The sequence below is a fragment of the Arvicola amphibius genome, chromosome 8, assembly GCF_903992535.2.
Source record: "Arvicola amphibius chromosome 8, mArvAmp1.2, whole genome shotgun sequence".
NCBI lineage: Eukaryota > Metazoa > Chordata > Mammalia > Rodentia > Cricetidae > Arvicola > Arvicola amphibius.
The window spans coordinates 119,237,833-119,254,343 of NC_052054.1; positions in this window are offsets into that span (position 1 = coordinate 119,237,833).

Sequence of the window (16,511 nt, forward strand, 5' to 3'; positions counted from 1 at the left end):
TTCCAGGACAGACTCCAAAGCTGCAGAGAAACCCTGTCTGGGGGTAGGAACAAACCCCCAAACTCACCCCAGTGACGTACTTCCTCCAACAAAACCATACCTCCTAATCCCTGTCAAGTATCACCACTCCCTAATGACCAAAAATTCAAATCTATAAACTAGATGGCCATTCTTACTAAACCACTGCTCATACCTACACTTACAGATACCACATTCACAGTGACTCTACATTTGTTTTAGCATACGGATCCCAATTTTACTATAATTTATCTATTGAAATACATAACTGAATCAGTTTTTGAATGTATTGTATTAGGATGCTGTATTAGAGCTCCCTAGAGGACCATAACTTTATCTATCTATCTATCTATCTATCTATCTATCTATCTATCTATCTATCTGTCTGTCTGTCTGTCTGTCTGTCTGTCTGTCTGTCTGTCTGTCCGTTCGTCCATCCGTCTGTCTATCATCTATCTATCTGTCCGTCCGTCCGTCCGTCCGTCCGTCCATCCATCCATCCATCTATCATCTATCTATCATCTATCTATCTATCTATCTATCTATCTATCTATCTATCTATCATCTATCTGTCTGTCTGTCTGTCTGTCTGTCTGTCTGTCTGTCTGCCTGTCCGTCCGTCCGTCCGTCCATCCATCCATCCATCTATCATCTATCTATCTATCCATCCATCCATCCATCCATCCATCCATCTATCTATCTATCTATCTATCTATCTATCTATCTATCTATCTATATCTATCATCTATCTCTATCATCTATCTATCATCTATCTATCATCTATTTATCTATCTATCATCTATCTATCTATTTATCTATCTAATCTATTTATCTAAAGAAGACTTCTTAGGTTGATTTAACATGATAGGGTCTAAGTAATTTAAGAATGGCTATGTTTACATTAGAGAGACTGAGGATCCGGTAGCTGCTTGGTCAAGGCTTGACCTCAGCAGACCCAGTCTGGCACTGAAGGCCAGATGGACTTCTGGAGAGCAACAGTCCACGTTAGAAGGCAGAAGGAGCTGGGTCTTGTCCTAGTTAGGGTCCCTACTGCTGTGATGAAACACGGTGACCAAAAGAAACTCAAGGTGGAAAGTGTTTATTTGGTTTACATTTTCTTTTTCTTTTTTTGTTTTTAGATTAGATAATGTTTTTTACTTGTTTTTATTGAGCTATATATTTTTCTCCTCTCTCCTCCCTTCCTCCTCCTCCCCTTCTATTCTCTTCCATGATCCCCATGCTTCCAATTTACTCAGATTTTGTCTTTTTCTACTTCCCATGTAGATTAGATGGCATACATTTTCACATCACTGTTTATCGTCAGAGGAAGGTCAGGACAGAAACTCAAACAGGGTAGGAAAAGCTGATGGTGATGCCACAAAGTGTTGCTTACTGGCTTGCCCAGCCTGCTTTCTTATAGAGCGCAAGACCACCATCCATGGATGGCCCACCCACAGTGGGCTGAGCCCTTTCTACCAGTGTTAATTAAGAAGATGCCCTACAGGCTTGTCTGCATTTTCTTAATTAAGGTTCCCTTCTTCAGATGACTTAATCTTGTATCAAGATAACGTCATCCTGTGTGGTTCTGATGTCGGTGAAGAGTGAGTGGCAGTGGCGGAGCAGCAACACAGTAAATGAACCTGGAAGCAAGATGCTAGCAGAGAAGGCAAACTTGCCAGCACATGAAAGCCAGCAGGCAAAAAATAAAACCCCTTTCCCTTGCTATGTCTAAGCTGATATTGGAAGGCTCTGTCCACATTCATGGGTCTTCCCACTTCAGTTAATCAGAAAATCCTTCCCAGGTGCACCCAGAGACTTGTCTCTTAGTGTAGTCCAGGTCTATGCCAGTTGATAACCAAGGTTCATGGGGATAAATAGTGTTCTTAGCAATTTTTAGATCACCATCATCTTCCACCTCCTCCTCCTCCTTCAGAATAGTGAAGTGAGTGGTCTTCCTAATGAATGTCCTTTCTTTAGCTGAGAAATTAAACCTAAGTTTCTCTAGGTGTTATCTTTTTAAAGGCACTTTGGGAAATTTTTGCATTGGCAGCAGCAGCAGAAACATTGATTTGCTTAGTGATCACAAATGGATCACGACACAAACTTGGCTTCCTTTCCACTGGATTAGTCTCTTCATTCATTTCCTCAGATCGCTTTCCATTAGTGATGTCACAAGAAAGTGACAGAATTTGAATAAGCTTCAAGGAAAGAAGTACAATGTCGTATTTTACAAATGACTTCCAAGCGGCCAGGAGCTGCTGTCCTGTGTATAATGTCTCAACAAAAGTTATTAACTTTCAGGGTCCCCCTCTATCTTCAGCTTGACACGCTACAAATGGACACTTGGATTCCCAGTTTTCAGATTACTTAATGTATGCTTTTGGAACACCGGCTGGCTTATGGAGACCTGAATCATGGCTTGGGTCTCATTCTTTGATTGTTTTGCAGTTAAGTGGGGTTTATTTGCTATCGTTTCTATTTTGTATTCTAAGTATTTGTTAAGACTGACTTTAGAGGGAACATTATTATAAATTCAGAATAAAGTTATGACATTTAAGATAGATCAAGAAGACACAGATCTGTATAGTTCATCATTTTTCAATAATTTCTTGTTTTCAAAGTTATTATTTTTATCTTATGTGTGTGTGCATGCCTGAGTGTATGCATGTACAGAACGTGCATGCATGAGCCCAAGAAACAGAAGAGGATAACGGATCATGTGGAACCGGAGTTACGAGTGGCTGTGAGCCACCGTGTGGGTGCTGGAAACTAGGTTCTCTGCAAGAGCAGTCAGTGCTCTTAACCACTGAGCCATCTCTCTAGCTCAGTTTAGCACTTTAAAAAACAAAAAACAAACAATTGTAGTCCTTCGGGAGCAATTTACTTTAAAAATTCTCCAGAACTAGTTATAAGGACTGTGTGTATATGTAACTGGACTTGGTGATGTGTGGTTAGCATCTGAAGTAATCTAATCAGGAATCTACTTTCAAAAGATAGTTGTTGAATCGTTTCATTTATCCTTATCAAGATGCTCAGTCCTAAGTGGGACATCTTTATCAAAATTCCCCACGTGCGGGGGACATGGCAATAGAGAAGGCAGGCAGAACTTGAGAGCTGAAGGCTGGAGAGGACTGCTGTGGAGTTCTGTCTTCTGGACTTGACATGGCTATTGCTATGCTTTTGCTATCTATCTTATTTGCATGAGATCACACCAGCCAAAACTCTGGCGCAGGTCGGGGAGGTACTCTCCAGGTACCACCCCTTACTGAGGAGCTTTTGACATGCTGCAGGAGGAAGAATCAATCTTTTATGAGAATGTGTTTGCTGGTAGGTTCCCCATGCTCCAGGCAGGGACCTCATACCCTGCTCTTATGGGGCAGCACTAATTGAACATAATGGATTATAAAAAGAACAATTATGGAATTGGGAGAGGATCATGTTGGGTATGCTGGCTGGTTTTGTGTAATCTGTCACAAGCTAGAGTCATTTGAGAAGAGACAAACTCAATTCAGAAAATGCTCCCACCACCAGGTTAACCTGTGGGATATTTTCCTGATTGATGATTGACATGGGAGGGACCAGTGTGCTGTGGGTGGTACCACTCCTGGGCTGGTGGTCCTGGCAAGCAGAAGAAGACAGCAAGCAGCATTCCACTATGGTCCCTGAATCAATCAGTTCCTGCCTCCGGTTCCTGTCTTGAGTTCCTGCCCTGACTTCCCTGGATGATGGATTACAAGCTGTCAGATAAAATAAATCCCACATCACTTTTGGTCATGGTGTTTTGTTACAGCAATAGAAACTCTAACTAAGATGGATGGGAAGGATACAGAGAAGCTGAAGGGGAGACATGAGAAGTAGATATAACCATATTTCATTGTATACATGTATAAATTATTTTGGCAGAGGTAAAGTCTACGTAGTCCTGGCTTTCCTGGAACTTGCTGTGTAGATCAGGTGGCTCCTGAACTCCGATCTTCCTGCCTTTGCTTTCCAGTGGTGGGATTAAAGGCTCATGCCACCATGCCTGGGTATAAAATTCTTAACACAGCAAAACTATTTATACCTCCAAATTCATTAGTTCTATTGAGTTTATTAGGGTTTTTTTTTCAAATTTTAGCACAAATACTAGTTAGTATAGTGACTAGCTAACAAGACTAGTCTCCGTCATCTTTCCTGGAAGAAGCTGTTAAGAATGTTTGAGACCCCTCAGTGCCCAACCTCAAGGCCCCATTGGTTCCACCTGTCAACATTACAGACTTGTTGCTATGCCCTAGGATCTTGTTATCAGAATATTGTCTGCCTAGGAATGAAAATTTCAAGTTTTAATTTGTAATATTGTAGGCCCAAGAGCAGAATGGGAAGCTTCCCTAGGATTGTAGGCAGCAAATGTATCATGTCTAACTAATAAGTGCTTTATGTGTAGAAGAATTTGGGTTGAGATTTTCTTCATGTCAACGTACCATCTGGTTTTAAGAACATAGAGAAAATAGGCAGCCCTGATATCCTCACTAGTTGCTGGAGATACATTGGTGTTTATTAAAGCCCTAAGTGTTGCTGGAAGGTCACAATGACATAGACCAATTTTTATCCCAATTAAAAATTATGCAAAATTCAGTTTTTATCTGGTTGTGCATGCATGCCTGCACACAGATATCATGTACTTGTGTGTGTGAATGCCAGAGGAGGTTGTTGGGTGTCGTCTTCAATTCATCTCCACCTTATTTTTTTTTGACATAATCTTTCCAGAACCTGGTGCTTGTGGATTTAGCTAGACAAACTGACCATCAAGTCAGTCTCAGCCCTTAAGAACACTGACTGCTCTTCTAGAGGACCTGGGTTCAGTTCCTGGGACCCACATGGCAGCTCACAACTGTCTGTAACTCCAGGATCCAACACCCTCACATGGACATACATAGAGGCAAAACACAGATTAAATAAAAATAAAAAATTTTAAAAATCTCCCTGTGTCTCCTCCCCAGTACTAGGCTTACCTGGTTACTGCTGCACCTGGGTTTCGTGTGGGCACTGGGGAGCCAAACTACTTTGTCATGTTGGTGCCACAAGCATTTTATCAAATAGACCCTCTCTCCAGTCCCTTAGGATTTGAGGCAGGTTCTCACTATGTAGCTCTGGCTCACTTTAAACTTGCCATGTGCCTCAAAATGTCTTTACATTCTTCCTTCTACTGCCCCAGTCTTCTGAATGCTGGGTGCACGCTATCATGCCTGGTTCAAAAAATATTAAACAACAATACAAAACCAGCAACTCTTTAACAGTAGAAATTGCATTGCAAGCATCTATACCAATTTGGGAGGTTTTGTTCTTTCTTTGTGGCCAGGTTTGACGTTCATATATATTATTTTATGTCCTGACTGCAAAATTGGCTGAGGGCTACTGGACTCAAAATGCCCTTATGAGCCTATGAATAGGGACAGTTGATGCAAAAGAGGTTTCTTTTCCTTGTCCTAATGGGAGCAGTTTTGTCATGTAAAAACATTTTATTTTGTCAGCTCTTCTATTTTTTCCCTTGAGAAGTAGAGTCCAATGTCACATCTGTGTCAGTTTTTCTCAGTTTTGGAATGTTAACTACTGGGGCTGAAGAGATGGCTCAGCCCTTAAAAGCACCTATTAACTTTGCAAAGGATTGGAGTCTCGGTCTTTGCTTTCATGTCAGGTAGTTCACGACCCTGTATGACCCCTGCTCAAGGAGATCCAACATTCTCTTCTTGCCATAATGACCACCACCACCACCTGCTCCCCTACAGATATGTGCATCATTAAAAGCAAAAAAAGAAAAAAATTAAAAGTGTTGACCAATAAAACTAAAAATTAAAAATAAAAACATTATATAAATCAAAGATTTATATTTAAAGCAAAAGATTAGTGCAATTTCACAGGCCCCAAAGATTTTCTTCCTGAGTGGAATCCGAGAACATCATTTTTACAAAGTGGTATATTTAATTGGGTAGGCACAGAAAATTTGATCATCTTTCATCTATTTCTGGACATTTAGAGGGTTCCTAATTTTCTCTGTAGTGAACTTTTTCACACATATTGCTTTGACCAGTGTTTTTAATAGAGATATAGAATCAGAGGGCACAAATATTTAAATCATTCTTGAGATAGATGATAATTACTTTCACAAAGACTTATTTATGCTATCACCAAGCAGTAATGTCTGAGGATTTAGTTGTAGGAAATATAAAACAGTAAAAAAAAAAAAAAAAGATAGTTTCTTGTTGACTTAATTTGCATTTCTGTTCATCAGTTGGGTTGAACATTACTCCATATGCTCATTTACGTCATTTGTCTTTGTTTCTTTTATCTCTTGTCCATGGGGTAAGCCCTTAGTTTGAGATTCCAACATTGCCAATCTATCCAGCAACCAGGTGTAAATAAACATCAACACCTGCTCCCTGTTTACATCATCTGCTTTATGGGACCTTTGTTTTGGCTTTTGGTTGTCAGCTTTTTGCCCACGTCTCACACAAGCATTCATAACAGAGGCAAAATGAACCCGGAGACAGCTTTCAATAGCGTGTGATGTTGGCCGAGGCTCTCTAACTCATGCTGTGACAGAATTCCAAAGGACAAATGTTAGCAGAGTCCACAGAATAATAAACCCAGCTCACAGTTTTCCTGTGCCTTAGAAGAGACGAGGTAAGGGAGAATGGTTTTATTTTTCTGTTTGGGTCTTTCTAATGCTGCGACCCTTTAATACAGTTTCTCATGTTGTGGAGACTCCAGTCATAAGATTATTTTGTTGCTACTTCATAATTGCCATTTTGCTACTGTTATGAATCCTAGTGTAAATATCTGTGTTTTCTGATGGTGACCCGCATGAACAGGTTGTTTAACCCCAAAGTGGTAATAACCCATGGTTTGAGAACCATTGGGCTAAAGCATTGTTTCAGTAGTTTGATGGCTGAATGGAGTTGCAAGTGTCTCTCCTGCCGTGACAGTTACGTTAGACTGTTCGAGTTTTACATTTACATTTTATGATTAGTTACTGAATTTTTAGTTATCAATTACTTTCATTTTAAAAACCTGTATCTTAATGATGTGCCTTTTGCGATTCCACAGTCAGGGGATACCAGAGCCCAGATGGATGTTACAAGCCCTAAGTTATGTCTCTCATTGCTGGGACAAATACCTGGCAAAAAGCAATTTAAGAAGGGCGTCTTTGTTAGGAGCTGAGACTTTCGTCCATCCTGGGTGGGAGCATGGCGGCAGGAGTGTGAGCTGGCTGGTAGCTGGTGGGGAGCATGGAGGTAGGAGTGTGAGCTGGCTGGTAGCTGGTGGGAAGCGTGGTAGCAGGAGTGTGAGCTGGCTGGTCATGTCACATCTGCAGCAGAAAGCAGAAAGGGATGAATGTTGGTGATCAGTTCATGTTCTGATTTTTTTCTTTTTATTCACCCTGAGATATAAGCCCAAGAGACCCTGCAACCCACACTCTGAGTAGATCTTCCTTTTTCAGTTAAATCCCTGGAGGCATGCCCACAGATATTTCTTCTATATATATGTGTGTGTGTGTGTTTACATATATGTGTGTATATGCATATATATGTATATTATATATATATATACTGTTGACAATCGCTGCCTCATGTGCATATACATATATTTGTGTACATATACATGTGTGTATGTATATATATAGTGTGTGTATACATATACATGCACACTCATGTGCACATGCATACACACACATGTGAGAAGGCTGCCTGGAGTAGTACTAGATTAAGAATGATAACATCAATTTGCCAAGTGGAAGAGTTGGGAGGATTCTTATTCATTTTTATGTTCTCTGATAAACCATAAAATTTCAACTATGAAGGATAGCTTCTGGTTTTTTTAGTTTTGATTTAGAAGACTACTTTCATAATCCAGGGAAGTTCCTTTGTTTTAAAGATTTATTTTACATGCATTGCGGTTTTTGCCTGTGTGTGTATGTCTGTGTGAGTGTGGTGGATCCTCTGGAACTGGAGTTACAGACAGTGAGCTGCCATGTGGGTGCAGGGAATTGAACCTAGTTATGCCAACACCATTTTTGAAGATGCTTTTTTTTTCCATTTTATAATTTTAGCTTCTTTGTCAAAAATAAGGTGTTCATAGGTGTGTGGATTGATATTAGGGTCTTTGATTTGATTCCATTGGTCCTCCTATCTTTTTTTATTGATTTATATTGAGCTCTACATTTTTCTCTGCTCCTCTCCCTACCTCTCCCCTCCCTTCAACCTTCCCCAAGGTCCCCATGCTCCCAATTTACTCAGGAAATCTTGTCTTTTCTACTTCCCATGTACAGTAGATCCATGTATGTCTCTCTTAGGGTCCTTATTGTATAGGTTCTCTGGGATTGTGATTTTAGGCTGGTTTCCTTTGCTTTATGTTGGAAAATCACTTATGAGTGAGTTCATGTGATAACTGTCTTTCTGAGTCTGGATTACCTCACTCAATATGATGTTTTCTAGCTCCATCTATTTGTGTGCAAATTTCAAGATTTTTATTTTATTTTGCTGTATAGTATTCCAGTGTGTAAATTACCACATTTTCTTTATCCATTCTTTGTTCGAGGGGCATTTAGGTTGTTTCCAGGTTCCGGCTATGATGAAAAATGCTGCTATGAACATAGTTGATTACATGTCCTTGTGGTATGATTGAATATCCTTTGAATATATACCCAAAAGTAGTATTGCTGGCTCTTGAGGAAGGTCTTACACAAATAACTCAAAAAATTGTTCATCAAAGGAACAAATAATCCAGTAAAAAATGGAGTACAGATCTAAACAGAGAACTCTCAACAGAGGAATCTAAAATGGCTGAAGGACACTTAAGGAAATGCCCAACATCCTTAGTCATCAAAGAAATGCAAATCAAAATAACTCTGAGATTTCATATTACACCTGTAAGAATGGCCAAGATCAAAAGCACTGATGACAACTTATGCTGGAGAGGTTGTGGGCTAAAAGAAACACTCCTGAATTGCTGGTGGGAATGCAAGCTGGTACAACCGCTTTGGATGTCAGTGTGGCAATTTCTCAGAACATTAGGAAACGACCTCCTGTCTGTTCTTATGCCAGTACCAGACTGTTTTCAGTACTGTAGCTCTGCAGTAGAGTTTGAAGTCAGGGATTGTGATGACTCCAGAAGTTCCTTTATTGTACAGGATTTTTTTTTGGCTATCCTGGGTTTTTTGTTTTTCTATATGAAGTTGAGTATTGTCCTTTTGAGGTCTGTGAAGAATTTTGCTGGGATTTTGATGGATATTGCATTGAATCTGTAGATTGCTTTTGGTAAGATTGCTATTTTTACTATGTTAATCCAACCTATCCAAGAGCATGGAAGGTTTTACAATTTTCTGATGTCTTCTTAAATTTCTTTGTTCAAAGACTTAAAGTTCTTGTCATACAAGTCTTTCACTTGTTTAATTAGAATTACCTTAAGATAGTTTATTTTATTTGTGGCTATTGTAGAGGGTGATGTTTCACTGATTTCTTTCTCAGCCCAAAGGGCATTTCTTAAAGGATCTGACAGAATACTCACTGAGCTATGGTTCTCTCAGCAAGGAGGCAAGCAGGTGAGTGCGGCACCTTTGCAGGTGCCTGGCAGTGGTGGCGCACGCCTTTAATCCCAGCACTCAGGAGGCAGAGTCAGGCTGTACTCTGTAAGTTCGAGGCCAGCCCGTTCTACAGAGTGAGTTCCAGACAGCCAATGTTACACAGAGAAACCCCGTCACAAACAAAAAGGCAACCAAACCCACAGAGAGCCTCCAGGGATGCTTAGCACAGGCACCATCTTAAGGCGAGGCTTGGTGTGCATGCACCAAGGCTGCAAGGTGCTCCGTCTCTACGAGCAATCTGTGTCTTTATCTGAAAACATCTGTAGAAGCAGCAATACAAGGGCTGAAGTGTCCAACTCATAGGGATCTCAGGCAGTTGACAAATGAAACTGCTTTGCATTTTTGCAACAAATAATAGATCCTCCTTGCACACGGAAGAGCAATGCAGAATTCTGATTGAGCACTAGATGTCGCTGTTGACTAATTCTGGTATCTATCAAGGCCAACCTTCGTTAAATTTAGTACATAATGCTTTCCCCCCTTCCTTTCTTTCTTTTCCTTCTTTTTCTTTCCCTTCCTTTCCCACTTCATTCTCTTTATTTTTTTATTTCTTTCTACTATAATTTTCTTTTAAATTTATTTTTAGTATATAATTTTTATTTTTGAAATTATAATTACATCTTTTCCCCATTCCTTTTCCTTCCCACAATACTGCCCCCATGAACTCCTTTAGTTTTCTCTCAAAGTTATGACTTATTTTTTAAAATTATTGTTATGTATATGCATATATCTGTAAGCATATGCATTTATTTCTAAATATGTAAATACAAACAGCTAAGTCTGTATAATGTTACTAGTATATATAATATTATGTATAATACATATATGTATATATTATATGTGTATTATATAACACATTATATGTATAGCATATATATTATATATGTATTATATATATCATATAAAACCTGAAGGCTGACCACTTGGCAGTACATAACCAATTGGAGGCTCTTCCCTGGGGAAGACTGTTGCTTTTTGAGATGTCCCCTGATACTTGGGTGCAGGAGTTGTGGTGCTGTAGATGTGAATTGGGACTGGATACCACACAATCTCTTGTTCTCTGAATTTTTCTCTAACAGTCTCTGATTATTGCAAAGAGAAGGTTTTTTTTTTTTTTTTTTTTTTTTTTTTTTTTTTTTTTTTTTTTTGATGAGGGCTGAGGTCTCCACTTACCTGCCAGTGTGTCTTAGTTAGGGTTCTATGGCTGTGAAGAGACATCGTGACCACAGCATATAAAGGAAAACATCTAATTGGGGTGGCTCACTTACGGTTTCAGAGGTTTAGTCCATCACACGACGGCGTGCCGGCAGATGTGGTGATGTATCCTGACTCAGAAGCAAAGGACATCAACCGACTGTCACACTGAGCGAAGCTTGAGAAGAAACCTCAAAGCCCACCCCCATAGTGACACACTACCTCCAACAAGGCCACACCTCCTAATAGTGCCACTTCCTTTGGGGCCCATTCTTTCAAACCACCACAGGGTATAAAGGTAAGTATTTAGAATATAGTTAGAGATTATGCTAGTTTACTAAAATGCTGATTGCTGGTTCCCCTCTAAGATGGAGGACTTCACTCATCTGGGTAGTTTGCCTAGCTTTCCAGTACCAGGCAAGACCCAAGTCTTGTTGACCAGGCCTTAAGTCCAACTAGAGAGCTATTGCTTACTGCCAAGGTGTGCTGAGTACCATTGCATCTTAGGGTTATAGCGTTCTGCTATATGCTCTTCACTGTTGTGGGTCACAGGCATCTGGGCTGGTTGCTTTCCTCCTTTGGAAGCATGCATGGAGACATTCAGGTCAGTTCTGGTTCAGAGGCCTCTGAGTTCTGTGTCTGAAGTACGCGGTTCTGTTTTCAGCAATAGTGACTTGACTTCTACCTCTGGGGAGAAAACAAGAGCAACAGCAGCAGCCTGCCATGTTTTGAGAATCTCTTGGAAGCCCCTGACCAGCAACTCTAAAAGGAGAGTCTCCTGCCTGGTATTGGGGTTTTTGGTAGGTAGTCCATAGCTCTTGTGGGGAGCATTGCTAGCCCAGATGGAAAACTTTTATTTAAACTATATATGTATAGACAGACTTACATGTATTATATATAACTTAAAATAGATATTAATATGATTCCTTATGACTTTTCCCAGACATCATTATTGTTGTTTTTATAATTTGCTTATTCTCAAAAATTTCACACATTTATACAATGAAAAATGATAATATCTACTACCTACTTCCCTCCTTCAACTCCTTGTCCTCCAGACCCTTCCCCCCCGGTGGTGCTCCACCACCACCCAGTTTAATCTTACATTTTTAACTTTTTTTTTAAAGACCACACTCTGTAGGTTTGGAACTTGTTATGTAACCCAAATTGGTCTCACACTTGCGGCAATTAATCTTCCTGCCTCTGCCTCCCCAGTACATCAGTTACCATACTTAGCTCTTTCTTTCTGTATTCTTTCTTTCTTTCTTTCTTTCTTTCTTTCTTTCTTTCTTTCTTTCTTTCCTCCTTTCTTTCTTCCTTCCTTCCTTCCTTCCTTCCTTCCTTTCTTTCTTTTTCTCTTTCTTTCTTTCTTTCTTTCTATTTTAAAGTTTTTTATTATTATTTTGTGTGTATGTGTGTGTTTAGTTCTTTGAGACAAGATTTCTCTGGCTGTTTTTGAATTTGCTATGCAGACCAGGCTGGCCTTGAACTCACAGATATCTACTTACTTCTGCCTCCAGAATACTGGGAATAAAGACATGTGCCACTGCACCTGGTCTCTGCAAACTTTTCACACGGAAGTTAAAGACAACGTATACTTACACTCATGACTTTGAAAGTACCAATTTTCCCACGATTACCTACTTGCTGCTTCCCTAAGGCTTACCATCGTTTCACAGGTAATGAACTTGAGGGTCTGAGACTAGGCAGCTGGCTGGTTCATACAACCAGTTGCATGGTCTGATTTAAACATTTCTTTCCAAGTATGCTTTTATGGCCTGACTCATCTTCAGCTCGATTTCTGCTGGATCTGTGTGCATAGCTGAAAACCATATCTTTTTGAAGCCTGGACCTATATTTGCATTTCAAGAGCTTTTGAAAAGTATCTGCAGGAATCACCTAGAAAGTAAACAAGTTGTAAGATTTAGTGGTAGCTAAGTTTATCATAGCTCTGTGTGCACTGTGTGTGTGTGTGTGTGTGTGTGTGTGTGTGTGTGTATCTCCAGGCACTTTATTTTACAGAGTTCAAAACTACAAGAATGTATGTGAGATCACTTGGAAGCTGGAAGCTGTAACACAAGAGATGTCATACATGACAGAAAGACAGAGGTGGTACAAGGTACTGTCTAGCTTGTGCCTCTGACCTGGTAATCCTCCTGTAAGGATTTCTGCAGAAGGGCTGACAATGTACCACTGTGATAGGGAATTTGCTTGGCATGTGTGAAGCCCTTGCTCTTAATTTCTCTGAGCATTTTACTATGTTTACAGAACCTAGATATTTCTGATTCTAAACCACACTGACTTTTCCCTCTGTTGTTTGTTGCTGTCTGTCTTCCAGACTGATGGCCACTCCTTGCTCATTAGATTCCTGCATTTACAGTTGTTTACATCCCTACCGCTGTGGCCATGGAAAGCCATCAGAGGTCAGTCTCCCTCCTCATAGGGTGGAGTCTGAGATGACATTTTAGAAAACTTGTCAGGTCCCTTTAGCTCTTCATTATAGTTATTTTTAAATTAAAAAACTTACCTATTTTTATTTTCTGTGGATTCTTGCTATGTTTATGTGAGGGTGCTGGGTCCTCTGGAACTGGGGTTACAGACAGTTGTGAGTTGCCATGAGGGTTCTGGAAATTGAACTTGGGTCCTCTGGAAGAGCAGGTGGTGCTCTTAACCAGTGAGCCATATTTCCAGCCCCTCATTATTGTTATTATTTTAAACCAAGCACTGAGGGATACAGGCCAGTTGGGATGTACTTGTTTCAGAACCCCAGTGATCTATTGATAGGTGGCAGAGATGCTACAGGCTGCTGGAAACAAAAAGAAATCACAAAAATAATTTGGAGATCCTCACTTGTTTGAATAAGAATGGCCTCCATAAGTTCATGTATTTGAATAGTCATCAGGGAGTGGCACTATTTGAGAAGGATTATGACACATGGCCTTATTGGAGGAAGTGTGTTATGGGGGCAGTGGGGGGTGGTGAACCTTGAGGTTTTAAAAGCCCATGCCAGGCCAATCTCTTCCTCTCTCCCTCCCCTTTCTACTTGAGAATCAGGATGTAGCTCTCAGTCACTTCTCCAGCACCTCACCTGCCTGTCACCATGCTGCCTGCCATGATGATAATAATGACTTAAGCCTCTAAAACTTTAATCAAGCCCCCAATAAAGTGCTTTCTATTATAAGAGTTGTATTGGTCATGGTGTCTCTTCACAGCAACCAATAGAACAGAGACTAGATCCTTTGCTACATTTTAGTCCTTAGGATTTCCTGATCCTCCCAGAACCACTATGACTCAAAGTCTGGTCTATCTTGGCTATGTGGCTTAGAACATTTATCAAATTGCATTAATATGTTATATTCCTCTGTTTTTATCCCCCAAGGCAATTGCACCCCCTTGAGGGAAGTCTCAAATCCTTGTTACCCTGTGTCCTCATGTTCTGAGGTTTTCATCGAACCCGAGTGGAGTTTGTCTTTCTTTCTCCCTACTCCCCCTTTTGAGACAGGGTTTCTCTGTGTAACCCTGGTTTTCCTGGAACTCACTCCATAGACCAGGCTGATCTTGAACTCAGAGATCAACCAGCTTCTGCCTCCTGGAATTATGCTGAGCTGCAGGGAGTTTTTCAATCCCTACTTCATGTCAAAATGTCTTTGGAGTCAGGTATTCTCCTGCTAGGCCCTTGGAGTCAGACTCTTGAGACAGCATGACCTGGTGGGATGCAGGGATGACAGCTGTAGATGCTCACTCCTTAGGACATCTTTGTGAAGACCCTACCTCCACCCCATGCTCTAATACTCTGTTTCCTGATGCTCACTTAGGGGACATGTGTAAAACCTTTCCCAAGGATGGGCCAAAGCAATTCATTCTTCAATGTTCTGTGTTCTTTTTCTATAAAAGTGAAACTATTTGGAGAATATTTGACAGCTTCTTTGCATCCTGACTTGGGAAATGTGACTCAAGGACTTGGTCATTTGACTTTGGAAAACCATCCAACGTTTGGACAGAGAGCCACACCCAGAAGAATGTCTTTCATGCATATTATTTGCTGACAAAGTCGAACAAACTTACAATCATCTCTTTGGAATTTTGTGCAAAGGACATTCCAAGATGTTGAAATCAAAATAAGATGCCAAGAGACTGGAGAAAAGAGTCAGTGGCTAAGAGTGAACACCTCTCCTGCAGATGACCTGGATTTGGTTCCCAGAACCCAGGTCACAACTGTCAGCTCACAACTACCTGAAGCTTAAGTTCCAGGGGGTCAGACTCCATGGGCACCTCCACTCATGTGACATACCCATGCACAGACACACACATATACACAAAATTAAAAATAAATAAAATAAATGTTTTTTAAAGACACTTAATGGGAAATTTTTGCAATATATCCTATAATATGTATTGAAGTGCTATAACATTATTGATAGTATGTTTGTTTTCTATGCGATTATTAGTGTGGTAGTGTAGTAAATACACTTGGGTCTACTGGATCCTTTATCTAGCTGCCTAAAAGAATTTCAGAATGAACCAGAGAAAAGTGGAGTTGGGAATTATTATTATTATTATTATTATTATTATTATTATTATTATTATTATTATTATATCATCATTATTATTTTGGTTTTTCGAGGCAAGGTTTCTCTGTAGCTTCGGAGCCTGTCCTGGAACTAGCTCTTATAGACCAGGCTGGCCTCGAACTCACAAAGATCCTCCTGCCTCTGCCTCCTGAGTGCTGGGATTAAAGGCGTGCGCCACCACTGCCCAGCACAAGTTGGGAATTATTAACAGGGATTTTCATCATGGGTTTAAGTGGTGCCTAGGGAGAGAATCAGACCTACATACACATGGGTATGGGTTTCTCAGAGGAGAATGACATTTCATTGTCTTGTCTTTCCAATAGTTTGAGGGATATTGATGAGTTCTAAAGTTACTCTCCTCAAAGGGTGAAGAAATTTCACTGAGATAAAAAGGTAGTTTCTGATTTGTGCAGACAGGATTATAGTTAATAACCACAAAGATGTGGGAAGCTTGGGCGTCTTAGCTGTACCCCAAAGTTAATCTGCTTTGTGAGTGTTCTACAATGGGAAAGGAACAAGACCACATTTGAAGCTTAGGCTCTCAGCAAGCTTCACTGACATTTTAATATTCTTATTAAAAAAATCTTTATATAAAAGGAATATTGTCTTCATGTAGGTAGTTGTCACAGCAAATGTTCATTTTACTGTAATTACTGACTCTTGAATTGACTTTACTCAGGTGAGAGACTTCAGCCAGAGTTTGGAGGGAGGCACACCGTTCCTATCCCATATTCCTTGAAGTTTTCTCTCTTTCCATCCTGCCTCACGGTCATGGTAAGGGTTGAGGCATTATCCCTTCTTTCAACGGGCCTTTAATGAGGTGGGTTCCAGGAGCATCCAGAGCTGGTTTTCATGCTAAGGCAAAAACCTTCCATTTACAGATGAGAGATGTCAAGAATAAAAACAAGTTAGGTTGGTGCTTTAGGTCAGAAGGAGGGAGTGAAAATCAGAATTAGTAGAGCCAAGTGTAACAGGGCCACAGGACTGAATTAAGGTTTTATTTTTAATTTTTATTTTGACAAGGTCTTTGACTTCAGCCTCTCCCTGCTTGCACTGCCATATCCGCTGGAACTGGATCCATTTTGATGCAACATCAGGAGGCCCCTCCC